Source organism: Podarcis raffonei, chromosome 5 (genome assembly GCF_027172205.1).
Source record: "Podarcis raffonei isolate rPodRaf1 chromosome 5, rPodRaf1.pri, whole genome shotgun sequence".
Taxonomy (NCBI): domain Eukaryota; kingdom Metazoa; phylum Chordata; class Lepidosauria; order Squamata; family Lacertidae; genus Podarcis; species Podarcis raffonei.
Genome location: NC_070606.1, coordinates 20217437 through 20233708, shown reverse-complemented (window position 1 = coordinate 20233708; position 16272 = coordinate 20217437). Strand labels below are relative to the sequence as shown.

Here is a 16272-nt window from a genome sequence, read left to right as displayed (position 1 = left end):
TTTGCTCATAATTAGTTGAGAAGCAAACTTCGACCTCAAACTTTATGATGCACCTCCCCCCAAATTTCTGAACTTAGGCACCATGACTAAGGCCACAATAGATACATATAATAGAAACTAGAGCAAGTGGCATTTCTTGACTCGATTGATCCTACAAAGAGATTGCTGCTCTTTCTCTGCACGATGGCCACCTTGCCCTGCCTGAGCAGGGGGAAGCATATTGCTGTTGCTAGGCAACCTCAGGACTCATCCTCCAATCATCAACAATGGGAAGTTGCTGGATGCTGTGGGCTCTGCAGTTGCCTAGCAGCAGCAACAACTTGTTTTTCTTCATCCCCTGGACCTGACAGTAGCCAAGAAGATTGAAAGTGCCGGTCTACCAGAGGCGATATCTGTAGCATGCTGGGTAAGTAATGAGAAAGGGGGCAGTGAATGCTCTGAGACGAGTTGGTGCTGCAGAGTGCTCTTTTTAAAAGTAAGGAGGAAGGGGCAGTGGCAACATTGGATCATGCTCAGGAGACGGTGCAGAATAATGGCATGTGGTGCGCAGAGCATCCCTAATGGGTAAGGTTGGACTTGGCACTGTAAAGAATTGCAATTAAGGCATTCAGCTGATCTTTCCCTCCTATCATCTTACAGAACTGACTCCCAGAGTAATTCCTCTATCTTTCTCTTCTCTTCTCTCTCTTTCTCTCTCTTTTAAATATAGAAACACAAATAAAACCTTATTCAATCAGGAAAGTATTCAAAACTCATAACAAATAATTGCTGCATGACAAAGTGGAATTGTTCTCCAAAGTGAGTCCCTCAACAGCAGTCTGTCTCCCCTCCTCCAACTTTCTTTCTTTTTTTACAGCCAAATAAAAGGAACAGATGTTAACAGACTTCTGCCAAAATTTCCATGAGCCCCATAGGCAGAGGGAGCAACTGAGTTGAGATGTCGCCATGGCAGAGTTTAATTCCAAAACTAATAAACAAACACAGGAAAACAATTAAAAAATGAAGTCCACAGGATGAATGCTGTGAAAATTGGCAGAGGGGATTTTTTTTTGCATCTTTTTTTTGTTTCAGCAATACCTTCCAAGGTCCTCTCTGTTATAATGCTTTGAAAAGAGAAATAATTATTGCTCCCCCCCCTCCCCGGATGAAATTCACTCTTACCTTTAGTGGAGATTTATAATTATTTCAAGGTGTTCTTTGCATAGCCAGTGGCTACTCAGCCTGATTGCTATGTTCTACCTCCACTGTTGGAGACTGTATGCTTCTGAATGCCAGTTTCTGGAAACCAGAGAAGGGGGAGCATTCTTGGGCCTAGGTCCTGCTTGTGGGCTCCCCACACACATCTGGGTGACCACTGTGCAAACAGGAAGCTGGACTAGATGGGCTACTAGCTAGATCCAGCATGACTCTTCTTGACACTCTTACGTTTTTAGACATAACATGGCAGGGCTGGCCCAAGACATTTTAGCACCCGAGGTGGACCAGGGAAGAAGGGGTGAGGGAAGAGTTACATGTGACTCATGTGAGTGAAAAGTGGCATAGAAATATAATAAATGAACATGAATGAATCGGGAACAAGGCGGTGAAGGAAGATTGACCTTGGAATCTGCTGCCCCAGTGAATCACGCTGCCTGAGGCAGTTACCTCACCTTGCCTCATAGGTGGGCTGGCCTTTCACCACCCCCTGTCCTCTCTCTGTTGTGTGTGCACATGTGTATGGTGTCTCTAGAATAAAAAGCTGCACAGGATAAAAGCCCCAAATGAATAAGTAGAGTGGATGGTGACCATAGCTGTCAACCGTTCCTTATTTGGCGGGAAACTCCCTTATCCCGGCGCCGTTTCCCGCTGCTGTCCCAGATTGGTGATGTCCCATAAATTTCCCAGGTTTCAAAAGAAGCAGCTCCTCTCCCTCCCTCCCTGCAGGCCAGGGAGGAGGAGGAGGCTCCAACTGTGTTGCTTGGCTGCGTTGCTCACCCAATAAGGAGTCTAAGAACGACTGGGGGGTGGAGCTTGCATACCTTGTGCCCGGCCGCGTTGCTGCATCCCCTTTGCCGGGTTGCTGTGCTGTGGGAACCACCGCTTGAGGCTTCGTTTGGCTGCTGGCTGGGCTTTCTGCCTTTGGCTCGGAGGGGCTCAGAAGTTAAACATACCTGTGCTCGGAATCAGATGGATACGTCATTGACGGCCCACTCACCCTTGCCGGGGAAAAGGTTTGTCTGGAGCAGGGGCACATGGTGGAGGGAAAGGAAAGGCGATCTCGTGGGAGGGGGGGGCTTTTGGATTTGTTTTGGAGGCTCCTTCGATTGACTGTTATGGGGGAAAGGAAAGGAGCTGGTTAACTAAAACGGCGGGTGACGATCTCGTGGCGAGGGGGGGAGGCTGTGTGTGTGTGGCTAGTTAATGCAAACTGATCCCTTATTTTGGCTGCTGATCCCTTATTTTTGAGGCTGCTGGTCCCTTATTTTCAAATCTGTAAGTTGACAGCTATGATGGTGACCCTTAGAATTGGTGGTGCTACCGGCCACTCCCACCAGCAAAACCTGCTGCTTTACTACAAGAGAAGTGGCCTTCACAGCTAGTGATACTCCTGAAATGTGGCAAAGGACTGTAAGAAGGGCTATGGCAATGAGGGAACTTGCCTCTAATTGCTCCAGTCTGTGCTTTCCAACCTATTCCTAGTCACTCCCTCCCTGTGTTTCCTTCCTTCCTTCCTTCCTTCCAGCTCTCTGTACAACACACAGCGAATGGAAATCAGTAAACCATTCCCGTTATTATTTCCTTCTCCATGTCTCTCCCCTGCCCCTCCAACCCCAGGTCACTTTTACTTGCCAAACAGCACCCACTTTCTGTCCAATAGCGCTCTTGAGAGAAAATGGCCAAGTTGACTTGTAGGAAGCAGAACTGACCATCAGTGAGCAAGAATGGTGTTGAGCAAGGAAAGGATGAAGCAGATACAAAACACTGCCTCATGATGCTGCCATTATTTCACATGCATGTGCGCTGAAGATCGGGCATTAAAGTTCATTCCTTCGGCCAGTAAAGGGTTGCAGAAATCAACAAATGAGCCTGTGCAAAAATGAATGTGTTTGGTGCTTGGCGCATTCAAATTCAGATTCCCCTTCCCCTTTATGCAGTCATTCCCCTCCATACCAACTTCCTCACTTATCCCTTAATTCCTTTTTCTCTTTGCACACACAGACATTTGTGTACACATTTCATTCTCTTTCCTTTTTCTCGATATACACACCCACATTAATCTCTTTACACAATTAATGTTGTAATCTTTCTGTGCCTTGCAGCATAATCCTATGCATGTTTACTCAGAAGTATGTACTTTTAAGTTCAACGATAATCTCTCCGGAGCAAGAATATATAGTACTGGGGGCAAACAGGGACAGTATCTCACATGTCTTTATTTTATTACATTTACATTCCAGCTAGGGTTAGAGGATAAGCAAACTGCTCAAATTCATACCTCTTGGTCTGGGACATAACTATCATTCAGATATTGCGTTTCTTTGAATTTTAAAAACTGTATTCAGCTTTAAAATATATATATATTAATGCCAAAATGCATTAGAAGTGTGTATATTAGGATACATTGCTATTAAATAGGAAGTTAACATATTACCTGGTTAATACAGAAACATGGTAGAATTGATTTATGAATGAATTCATGCAAAACTGACACAGGCTTGAAATAAACTGGTCCATTCATCCCTAATCCTATCTCCCCCCCCCCAAGAAAGTGGTATACATGATGTGTGCCCCCTTTCCCCAATTTATCCTCAGAACAATGCATTGAGGTAGGTTAGGCTAGGATATATTACATAGACTTGAGGTGGCTGATTCTCACTATTTAGCCACCATAGCTGAGTGGCATGATAGGGAAGGGGCAGAGAAGAGAAACTGGTACCCACTCTTGCCCACAAGTTGATGACAGGGCTCCTGAGAGTGTGCAGTGGAGGCAGGAGACTGGGGAGTGACCCAGGATAGGGGACCAGTAATTGATGGGGTTTGGCACTGCCTGCAAAGGTGGGGGAGGGAGGGAGAGTTGGGGCAGTCCGAGGCAGAGGGGGGCACGCAGGATGTGGCAGAGGAAGAAGGGATGGCTCAGGTGAGGAATGGGCCCGTAGCTTCCCCACTTTTCCCTAGAACCAGGAGGGGCTTGAAATGTGAAGAGCAGTGTCGACTTTTGTGTAGGAAAAGTCTCAGCTTGTGGATACATAAGGTATATAAGGTACATAAGTCGGCAGAGAGGGGAGGTCTCCCTGTTGCTGCATGTACTCCACAGGGTGGAGGACTAAGGGACAGCTGCCTAGTGCCTAAAAGTGCATACCCTCCAATATTTCCATGGAAATAGGGACGTCCCATTCCATAATGATAATTTTACTATTCATACCCCACACATCGTACTGACCTGTGCCGGATCCTCAGGAGCAGGCACCTGGTGAATCCACTCTGGCTCCGGAGGTGGTTGAGGACTCAGTGCCTACAGGTGAGTCTCCCCCTGGGTCCAGTAACCCTTCAGCCTCTCCTGAACTGCAGAGGCGAAGGGCAGAGAGGCGGAGGGAACTGGTTTCTCCCAGGAGGAGTGCTCACCTTAAGGCCAGGAGAGGCGGGTCTCCTGGGGGCCGGGACCGCCCCTGGCCTCAGAGAAAATAAAGGCCAGTCAGCCCGGTCCCAGGTTGGGGGAGCAACGTCATTGAAGAGCTGTTTCGGCCAGCACCCAGTCCGGTTCCCCCAGAGTTCCTGTCCTTGCCCGGCTCCTCGCTGTGGACCCTGCTTCACCCGTGGAGGACTGTCTGCCGACCCTCAACTCAGGTCCTGGACCTCGCCCCACGGTAACCTCCCCCCAGGACCAGCACAAATCATTTCTCCAATGAAAATAAGGTAAAGGTAAAGGGACCCCTGACCATTAGGTCCAGTCGCGGACGACTCTGGGGTTGTGGCGCTCATCTCGCTTTACTGGCCGAGGAAGCCGGTGTACAGCTTCCGGGTCATGTGGCCAGCATGACTAAGCCGCTTCTGGCAAACCAGAGCAGTGCACAGAAATGCCGTTTACCTTCCCGCCAGAGTGGTACCTATTTATCTACTTGCACTTTGACGTGCTTTCAAACTGCTAGGTTGGCAGGAGCAGGGCCCGAGCAACGGGAGCTCACCCCGTTGCGGGGATTCGAACCGCCGACCTTCTGATCGGCAAGTCCTAGGCTCTGTGGTTTAACCCACAGCGCCACCTGCGTCCCTCTTAATGAAAATAGGGACATCCTAAGAAATAGTGGGACATTCTGGGATCAAGTCAGAAACTGGCACAGCTTCTCTACATCAGGGACTTCCCGGGGGGGGGGTGTCATGCAAAGTAACGCAGGAGTTGCCGCAAGTGATTCTTTTGTCAATAAAGACTTTCCTATCCTTCCTTAGCTGGGGTGGCTCAGCGCATGCATGGAAACAGTCCATAATAACCAGTCAAGCTTCCCCACAACACCCACTCAAACGAAAAGAAAGAGAACTATTCATCATCTCTAATGGTAACTGTACAAGTACAGCTTCATTTCATTCACGGATCTGTAGACAAGCCTGGAAATCTAACAATGGCACAGACGGTTCTCGGTGTCTGCAGAGACAGCCTTTACATGCAGACATTTGACGCACTTGAAGGGAGTCTATGCGAGAAATGAAGTGGTTGCGCCCTCGAGATCTGTGCCCGCTCCTTCCCATTCCCCTCGACACGCACACACCTCAAACCAGATGTTCTCCACCCTCACTGATACCCTTTTGCCTCCCCTTCCCGCAAACTGCATCCTGTCTCAGTGTTTACTATCCACATGGGCAAAACACACACACACATAAATACTAGGCATAAATCTTTATATATACACCATAATATTGAGATCTCTCCAAGGAAGGCATCCTGTTAGCCTCTAAATCTATTTCTTTTAATCTAATCTTCATCTGTAATGGTTTTTCTGGCTGCAACCCGAACGGAAACATCTTGGCAGGTGGGAAAGAATGAAAACATTCGAGGTTTGTTTCGAAAGGTTTTCCCAGGGAAGGCTGGCGTTTCTAGTTTCCACCAGCATGGCAGCACCTGCAAAGCCCATGAAATACGGCAGGCACCTGGGACTTGACCCCGCGATGCGAGCCAAGAATCATACAGATGGGAACTCACTAAAACCCGAACATAAAGATGTCAGGAGCACCTTAAAACCATTTAAAATGGCAGGATTGAGAGCTGGATTAGATACAATAGCAGGCAATCAGATGGGGGAAGGGACAGGAAGCTTTTTAAAAGCAAAAATGGGGTGTGCAGAAGTAGGGAGATGCACCCTTTTCACCCCCAAGAGAAAATGCATGGAGCTGAGTTCTAATAATATTTTTATTATTTATACCCTATGCATCTGACTGGGTTTCCCCAGCCACTCTGGGTGGCTTACAGCACATAAAAAATTGTAAAACATTAGACATTTAAAATTTTTCCAATACAGGGTTGCCTTCAGGTATCTTCTAAAAGTCAGATAGTTGTTTATTTCCTTGACATCTGATGGGAGGGTGTTCCACAGGGACGGTGCCACTACTGAGGAGGCCCTCTGCCTGGTTCCCTGTAACCTCACTTCTCACATTGAGGGAACTGCCCGAAGACCCTCAGAGCTGGACCTCAGTGTCCAGGCTGAATGAACAGGGTGGAGACGCTACTTCAGGTACATTTTTACTTTATAGGAGTGGTGTGATTGTTTCTCCCACCTTGCTCTGACCCACGTCGCTCCTGTCCTGTTAGATTGGGGGAGATCACAAGGGAACTGCCGATAATTCACCAAATGCCAGTGTCACTCCACACAGAGGAAGGTCGTGGTGATGGGGTAAGATGTAAACATGCTGTTTTCCTCCCCGCTTTGCATCAGCTGGATCCATAAGAGAAGCAGCACCTACACATCTGCAAGTATTGGAAGAAATTGTTTAGGGTCTGCATTGGCTCCAAACATCCATTCTCCACCTGTCCCAATGCTCTTACTCAGTGCTTTTTTTCTGGGGGGACGCATAGCCCTAAACATTTTGTGAATCTAAGTTTGGCCTCATTGAGGGGCAATATTTCAATATGAGTAGGAAAATGAGAGTACCCCTAAACATTTTTTAGGGGGGGAAGCACTGCTCTTTCTGCTTCACGGGGTTACTCTGAGAAGAAACTAGGTGCACAGGTCAAAAGTAGTTTGCATGCTAACATGCGGCATCAACGGAGCAAGGCAGATCCAGCACCCAGTGGCCTTACTAAATGTTAAATAAGCTACAGTGAAATTGATGTTTCCCATGAATAAGTAATCCTTCATAGAAAAAAGGTCCCCCACTCCTGCATTAAAAGCTATAGCAGGCCAACTCCACTGTTCTCTCCCCGCCATCTAGCCCCCTTGACTTCCCATCAATTCTGGAAGTTAGAGAGCAATAGTCCTTGTGGGGCCATTTTGTTGGTTTTTAGTAGTTTTAGTTAAAGAATAAAAGCAGAATTCCCTGGATGACTTGATTCACGTTTGGGGCAAGTACTTTTTTGTTGAGAGAGACCCACCAGAGATTTAAAATTACAAAACATGCAGCAAAGTAAAGCATGGGAATATAGACCGATCGGGCTTTAAAATATTCCCTTCTAAGTTTCTTCCAAAGTTTTCCACTTCGCTTAGCGTGGAAAGAGAAGAACTCTTCAAAGGTCAGATTGGTGTGCTTTTCCATACAGTAGCCAAAAAGACAGGCAGTATAACTTAGTTTCAAAAATGGTAAGAGTTTCTAAATTATTTGCATAGATACACGAAGATGGCTTGCTAAAACCATGCAGTCTGGGCTTGGAGCAACCAACACAGACAGCCTTACTGGTTGGTTCACATGGTGGGAAAGTGGGAGAACAAACAGTTTGGAAACCATTCCTCCCACGGTGAGGGTGTGTGACTTAGCTACGCCTGGCAGGACAACTTACTCTATGGTCTTAACCCCTTCATGCATTAAATAGAAGTAAGTATGTTGGTTATATGATGCCCAAAGAATCCTGGGAATTGTAATTTATTCCTTGCAGCGCTATCAGCACACTTCACAAACTACCATTCCTAGGATTCTTGAGGTCCATGCTTTAAATGCATGGTGTCTATACAGCTTCTTACTAAATGTTTCATAGTTCTTTTTGACCACTGCACATGATCAGTTCTTGATGGGCTGCTTGGAGAAGGGTTGCAAATTTTGATGTTTTGGGGAGGGTGGCATTCACCATCTGAATTCATTATCGCAGGGTGTTGTTACTTAGATTATAATTCAGGGTGTGTTTTCTGTAACTGTACATCCCTTCTTGCTTGATGGTCCCAACTGTATTATACAGCTCAACCATTCAGAATAAGTTCGGTTTTGCAGCAAAACACATTGGTCCATGAAACATGGATGTTGATTGTCCTCAATATTAAAGATTAACCTTTTTTTATTTAAAAATTGGGCACAATCTAGCTAAAGGGAAGCAATTTCCAGTCCCATTGTTTTCATTGCATGAAATATATGTATTTGCTGAACTTTCCACTTGAAAACATTGAGCCTACATAACTCCAGCAGGATTGTGCCTGGAATTTTCTTTTAAGGTTGGAAAGCTGGGACATAATGTGTTAAATGACGTGTGATGACCGGACATAAAGCAGCATCCCAGTCCAAGGATTTTCAGTCAAGCTTCTCTAATTGCGAGTGACAGAGATAAATTTTGCTGTTGTTCTCCTCTCCGCCACTGAAGCATATTCTCCCTCTAGGTATGAACATTGTGGTCAGTGTCAGAATCATCCACCTCTGCTTGCGAGATGACTTCTAGCTTTCCCTCTGAATCAGGGACACGGCAATTAAGTGGGGAGCTGTGCTAGTTTTCTCGTGGAAATAGAACAGAGCTTTTTGCAACCAGCTTTTTGCCGGAATTTTTTGCTGTTGTTGTTTAGTCGTTTAGTCGTGTCCAACTCTTCATGACCCCGTGGACCAGAGCACGCCAGGCCCTCCTGTCTTCCACTCCCTCCCACAATTTAGTCAAACTCATGCTGGTAGCTTCGAGAACACTGTCCAACCATCTCGTCCTCTATCGTCCCCTTCTCCTTGTGCCTTCAATCTTTCCCAACATCAGGTCTTTGCCAGAAAGTCTTCTCTTCTCATGAGGTGGCCAAAGTATTGGAGTCTCAGCTTCACGATTTGTCCTTCCAGTGAGCACTCAAGGCTGATTTACTTAAGAATGGATAGTTTTGATCTCCTTGCAGTCCATGCGACTCTCAAGTCTCCTCCAGCACCATAATTCAAAAGCATCAATTCTTCAGCCATCAGCCTTCTTTATGGTCCGGCTCTCACTTCCATACATCACTACTGGGAAAACCATAGCTTTAACTATACGGACCTTTGTTGGCAAGGTGATGTCTCTGCTTTTTAAGATGCTGTCTCCATGGACAAAGACAACAGGCCGGCATTTGTACCAGCATTCTAATATAAGCCTGGTTTGTATGTTGCCTTCAAAGTTTAATCAGAGACAAAGTTCATCTCTCCCCAGCTCACTAAATGAAAAAGGAGATGTCAACACATAGACATGGATGTTCACCTTCTGGTGCACTGCTGGAGAACCTGTGATCCCCCAGAAGTGTAGGTCTTTCAGGACCAGTGTTATTTGGTCCTGGTGGCCTCTCCCAGTCACCAGTCTTGCTGCCTCATTCTGGATTAGTTGTAGTTTCTGAGTCACCTTCAAAGGTAGTCCCATGTAGAGCGCATTGCACAGCATGTATCAGAGCAAGGATGTGGAGAAGCAGCAGGCAGAAGAGCAGTTAGGTACAACAAGATATGGGTACTATACAAAGTATGGCTGTTGGCCAAGCAAAAAGCCAGGTCTGATTTGGAAGAATTTGTAAGGCCTGGTGAATAAGAACTAATGTAGGGAATACTGCAGTCGGCAGCAGTGTCTGGATGGAAATTGTTAAAAATGTCCAGGAAAATACGGATGTATGGCAGCCCATGTTATTTTCCATAAAAAATAGCTCAAAAATGCAATTATTGTTTTTGTATGTGTGTTTTTTGCAATTTTGCTCAGAAAGCACAACTCCCTAAACTGTATAGAAACTTCTTCATGTATGCTACTACAGCGGCAAGGACGTTACTTGCCCCAAAATGGAAAGAAGCAGAAGTCCCAGCAAAGGAAGAATGGATACAAAAACTTATGGTATATGCAGAAATGGCGAAACTTACCGAAAGAGTAAGAAATCAAGATAACAAACTTTTTAAAAATAAAATAATGGAAATGGTTTACTGAATATTTACAAACAAACTGTAAACAGATAAGAATATTGGCACAATTATTGCAATAACCTGCTGTTTTATAAGAGTATATATTTAAAGTAGATGAATAAATCAGCAAAGTAAGTTAATTTGGATATGCAGAAATATTAAAAGATAAATTTAAGGAAACGCAGAAAGAGGGGGAAGGAAGTCAAGTTTTGAAATGTTAAAATGATTGTAAAAGGGAAATGTATAGATCTGAAAAGCATTTTTAAAAAAGCACAAAATGTTTAAAACGCTCAACAAAGAAAGCTCAACAACTTTTCTGTCCGGATTTTTACTGTTTGAAGCATGGCAACCCTATAATAAGGTGGGATAGAAACACCAAATATAACAGTGTCTTATCCTCTTTTGACATTGATAGCACTAGCTCAGTGGGGCTTTTTAATATACCAGGGTACACCAGCTTGAATCATAAAACAAGTAAAGGTAGATATACCACTATCAGAGTGGATATGGGGAAGCTTTCAGGATCAGTATATTTGAGCAGGATCCAAAAATAATAATACCTAAGATTTGGGTTATGTACAGGTCAGATATCCCTTTGTTAGTACCAGTAACAAATGGAGCTAGAGTTCAGAAAACAAAGAATTAAACTTCAATAACCGAACAAGAGGCAGTATTACCAAGTTCAAAGTCTTTATTTTCTAGGAATATAATCTTATCAAATGATCAGCTGAAGCCACAAAATCCCAATGCTCAGCTAGCATTGTTTCAGTATTTAAAATTAGGAATGATTGTTGATATCCAAGTAGGTCATATTCAGATGTGTGTACAGAGGGGAGTGTGTGTACGAACTTAATAGTGTTTAACTTATTTTTTGTTGTTGTTGCCATATTGTTAATATTGTTTTACAGATTATAAATTCCTTATTGGTTTGTTAATCATATAATAGGACTTGCATGTTCAGACCTTTAAACCTCCCCCTTAAATAAATTCAGACAAGACTCAAATTTTGATTTGATTTTTGGCAGAATTTAAGTCACAACTTTATTGATCACAGCAAGTGAGTGGTTGCATAGGCTCTGGTTCGACTAGCTCCCTGCACCGTTGCAGGTAGCACTGACCCAGGGCACCTGCAGAGGTCAGCCTAGGGTGAACACCTGGATAAGCGGAAAGCCGGGAACAGGCTATCTCTGCCACCCAAAAGCCCCCCTGGACTCAGGCACAGGCACAACCCCCTCACAGGGGTTGACCAAACCATCAAGTCCCTGGATTCCTTTAACAGAATACCCCCTCACATATGGATGGCGAGAGCGTTCCCCCCTATCCCTATCACCTGAACCAGAGCCTATCCGCAACCTTACAAGTTGTGATGATTTGCTATGTGGCAGTCAAAACCCAAATGGCACCAGCCAATCAGCCAAGTGGGGAAAATTCCTGCCATGCCCCTGCCCCAATGACAGACGACACACAACGGCATAGCAAGGTCAAGTGCACAGCTCTAAATATAGGGAGAGGTGGGTAGGTGTTCTGATGCATGCACCGAAAGAGGAAGCTCTGGGTCACGTGCTGTCAGGGAACTGCCATCGGAGCCAGAGGTGGAGGGAAGGCTCCAGAGGGATGCCGGAGAGGGTCCCAGCAGGCAGAGAGGCAGCCCATCTGCTGGGGAAGGAAATCAGCGTAACACCAGTGGAGAAGGGGGGCAGATGGGGGAATCAGAGAGGAGGCTCCAGGACTCTTCACCGGAGACCAGCGGAGAGAGCACGGGTGCTCCGCTGCCCACACCCTCCCTGCGCAGAAGACTTCCGCGCAGGGAGAGTAGGAGGCGACTTGGCGTCAAAGAACTTCTTTGCTGGAAGAAGTTCAAGAAACGCCCACTGACAGATTCTGCCAGCGACTGAAACAGCCACGAAGTGAAGGGCTGTCCAGACAGACAGGGTTCAACCAAGTAACCTAGCCAGGAGTGGCGGCAACTTATGCACAAGCAACCCCTATAACCATTACACGTGCATAGGTATATATAGGTCCCTGGATCCGTTTAGCTTGCACCCCATTGGCCTGATTAAACCCAGCATCAAGGGACCTACAATTGAGTGTTGTGGCTATCCAATCTTATCCACCCACAACACAGGGTTTGGTTGCCAGGTCTCACCGCAACACATGCCTTCTTTAAGGGAGGACCCGATTTATGCTGTAATTACAATCTTTAGCTTGTTTTCTTAGTTGCTGGTTTGCTAACATTGTAATTGCTTTACCGGTGATTTATTAATTATATTATATGATTTATGCTGTTCTTATGATCTACTACTATGCTCTTAAAATGTGAACCACCCTGAGATCTTTGCATGAAGGGCAGTATGAAAATTTAATAAATAATAAATATATATTCAGAAGAGACCAATTGAAATTCATGACTTAAGTTCAGTGATTTTAATGGATGAGTATAAGTAATGCTGAATATCACTCTACATTCAGAACATTGCAAGAGAAATAAATGCAAAGAGGCATTAGCACTTTCTGAAAAGCTATCATACTATAGAAAGACAAAGGGCTGCTGTCTAAAATATACAAAATACTGTCGGACCCAAAAGACTGTAAAATGAAACTGGGAAAGATAATTGAATATTGCAATAACGGAAGACAAGTGGAACTATGTATGTGCGAAACAAACAAACATCTGGCAGATGTTGCATCAATGGAGAATTTCTATAAAATATTGTATAGACAGTATTACAAACCAGTATGAATAGCAAGTATGTCTTCAAATCTGTCAAATAAATGCTGCAGAGGTAACAGAGGAAGAGGCATATTAGCTCACATCTGGCAGGAACGCCCTCGGGTCAAAAAATATTGGTCAGACATCAGAAGCAGTATCAGAGATATAGTGCAATATATGATTCAATTGAATCCCTCAAACATTTTACTGGGAAGGATGAAAGGACAACAGGAAAGAGCATGTTTTGTGTGTTGTAAATATGCGAACTGCAGCCTTTATGTTATTAGCCAAAGAGTGGAAAGAGGCTCTTACCATCCATTGGTCAATAAAGGACTGACATGTGGAATATCATTTTTTATCAAGAAGATGATGGCCTGTAAATAAATAAATGTGTTGGGAAAGGAAGAAATAATTGTATAGACACATTTCAAGGAAACTGCTCATCCCTTTGTACAATTTTGGAATGAAGACTGGCCAACAGAATCCACTCCTGTGGACGACTTTACAATCAGATGTGGAGTGAATATATTTGTAATGATTTAAATATGTGACCTTCTCTCCCCCCCCACGGTCTCTTTTTTGCTGGAGTGGCAAACGTGATATGAAGCCAAGAAATCCGAATCCTTGTATAAATTTTAAATTGGAACCTTTCCTCGCTTTCTGTGTAAATAATCTGATACACTTTTCATACTTCTCTCATTTTATCGGGGTGGGTGTGGGGGGAATCAAATGAACTGCCATATTGGGACATGGAAGAAGAATACTACCTCTTCTGCCTTCCCTCTAAAGCAGGGATGGTGAACTAGGTATTGTTGGACTCCAGTTCCCATCAGGACCTGTCAATTTGGCCAATGGCTAGGGATGATGGGAGTTGTAGTCCTGCAACCTCTAGAGGGTTGTAAGTTCCACATCCCTGGTGTTCAATTTTTTTAAAATTTATTTATTTATTTAGTTATACCCCACCCATCTGGCTGGGTTTCCCCAGCCACTCTGTGTGACTCCCAACAGAATATCAACAATAAAAGTGATAAAACATCAAACATTAAAAACTTCCCTAACCCTAACCCTTCAGATGTCTTCTAAAAGTCAGATAGTTGTTTATTTCTTTGACATCTGGTGGGAGGGCATTCCACAGGGTGGGCGCCACTACCGAGAAGGCCCTCTGCCTGGTACTGAATATTTATGCCCCCCCAAAAAAAAAAGTCAGGCTCTGAAGGTCTCCACTTTACAGTGATCTTCTCTGACTTACATGTTGCATCCAGAGGACCAGGACTCTTAGAAATAAGAACCTGGACTCCAGGACTCTTATGTTTACTAGACGAGCAGGTTTATTTTAGAGTTCCTTGCTTGCTTACTGTAACGTAAAACCTAGTGTTCTTTTTCCCCAGAGTTCCTCCTACCACTGTCTGCTTACTGGAGGTCTGTGGTGGACTGCTTCGTGCTAAGCCCAGAAAATCTAGAATCTTGTTCTCGATCATGGAAAGGACCTGCAATAAACGTGTCAACACCTGAAGAAGCCATGTCAGCAAAAAACCACCCAGATTCGAACATAGGTAGGCATTTGATGAATCAGGCAAACACGTGAATTCACCCTGAGCTGCGCTTCAGAAGACAGGGAGAAGGAAAACCCAGGGAATGTGGCTCTCAGGCAGACTTTACACTCAATTCTTCTCATTTCTATAAATGAAGCACTGAAATACACTTCGACTTTCGTCAAGTCAGGAGACCTACAGAGTAGCCTGGCACATTAAAGATAATGCTAGAGACCCGCTTTCAAACGACAGAAAATAGCTCCAAACACCAGAGAAGCGGTGAGTGCGTGGAAAGCATCCACGATGATTTCCCATGAGGTGTTTGTGTTTCAATAACAATATTAAAGGATTTGGAAGCAAGTTGGGAAACAACTACTTTTGTTATGAAGCCATCAATTATGAGTCATACCCTTCATGGAAAGAAAAACAGCCAGATATTCAAAGACGAGCAATGTTTTCAAGTAAATACAGAGGCACCCAAAAAAAAAAAAAAAAGAGGAGGAGGAAACCAGGAAGGATCATTGCAAGATTTTAATATTGTTGTGTGTTTGTTTGGATTTTTTTAAAAAGAAGCAGGCTGGAACAGCTTCCTTTTCAGGCCTAGTGGAGGTAAAACGGTCTGTTTCTGACCCATATGCTGTAGTTTGGCTTAAGAAGCAGTACAGGGAGATCCCAGAACTTCTTGGTTCTATTCCTGATGAATTATGTGGTGTGCTGTGTCGTTCCTCAACACATTTCTTTATGGTCACAGTTTGCCTTCTGCGAAACACACACACACAGTGCAGTGCCTTGATCTCACCTTCTTTTGTATTGATTAAAATTCAGCCTCAGACACCTTAAATGTGGCTAAACCACAAAGCAAAAGAAATCTCTTAATCAGTGTGGGTTTGCAATATTGTGATTCAGCTGTTATGTGCCTGGCTTAAATTTTCTTTTTACTTGTGGCCTATAGATGTGACCACCCAGCAGCCAACTGCCTCTAGCTCAGTTAAAAGCAGCTGTGCTGTCAATGATCTTCTTCCAAATTTTGCTCTTAGGGACTCAGAGGTTCCATGGAAGCTGACCAGAGCTTGCTCAATGAAAAATTCAGCAACGGTAAGCAAGGTTCTCCGAAAAAGGCCTTGGCCCTCGCTGCTGGACTTCCTTTGCAATGTGCAGCCCTGAAGGTGTGTTGGATGAACACACATTCAGTTGAGTTGAGGCAATGCTCATGTCTAGCTGGCCTGGCCTGTGCCTTGCATAAAACACCATAACAAAGCCCATTACAAATCCAGATCTACCAGAACAGATCGACCAGAAGGCTCAGTTGCAAAGATGATAGAAGCAAGACAAGGGCCAAATCTATATCTGATGAGGAAGGGACATGGGGCAGGTGCAGAGACTGGTATCCTGTAAGGGACCAAGAGCAATTTATTTATTTATTTATTTGTTTATTTATTTATTTATTTATTTATTTATTTAAATAGTTTTCATTTGATTTTACAAGTACATAATTACAACAATACAACCATTCACACCCACATTTACAGATTCCTCCGAATCTCTGGACTTCCCACCTCCTCTCCATGGGTCCTATTATTAAACCTTTTCTACTGCATCTTTTCCAATAAATTTTATTTTATGTAACATCATTGTCTCCATAGTACTTGCTACATTACAAGTGTTATTGCAATCCTGCTAATGTTTCCATCTGTTTACAGTGGTCTCCAAGATAAATTATAATTTCCCCCCATTCTTTATTAAAGTTTTGGTCTTCTCGGTTCCTGAGCT

The 16272-nt window shown here is 44.3% G+C and overlaps 1 long non-coding RNA gene across 1 annotated transcript; it reads left to right on the top strand.

Moving 5' to 3' along the window:
- The first annotated feature begins 289 nt into the window (after nt 1-289).
- Nucleotides 290-2905, top strand: LOC128413748 (uncharacterized). Its single transcript, XR_008330431.1, has 3 exons — nt 290-406; nt 1434-1522; nt 2815-2905. It is a non-coding gene; the product is annotated as an uncharacterized LOC128413748 (long non-coding RNA).
- Nucleotides 2906-16272: the final 13367 nt, after the last annotated feature.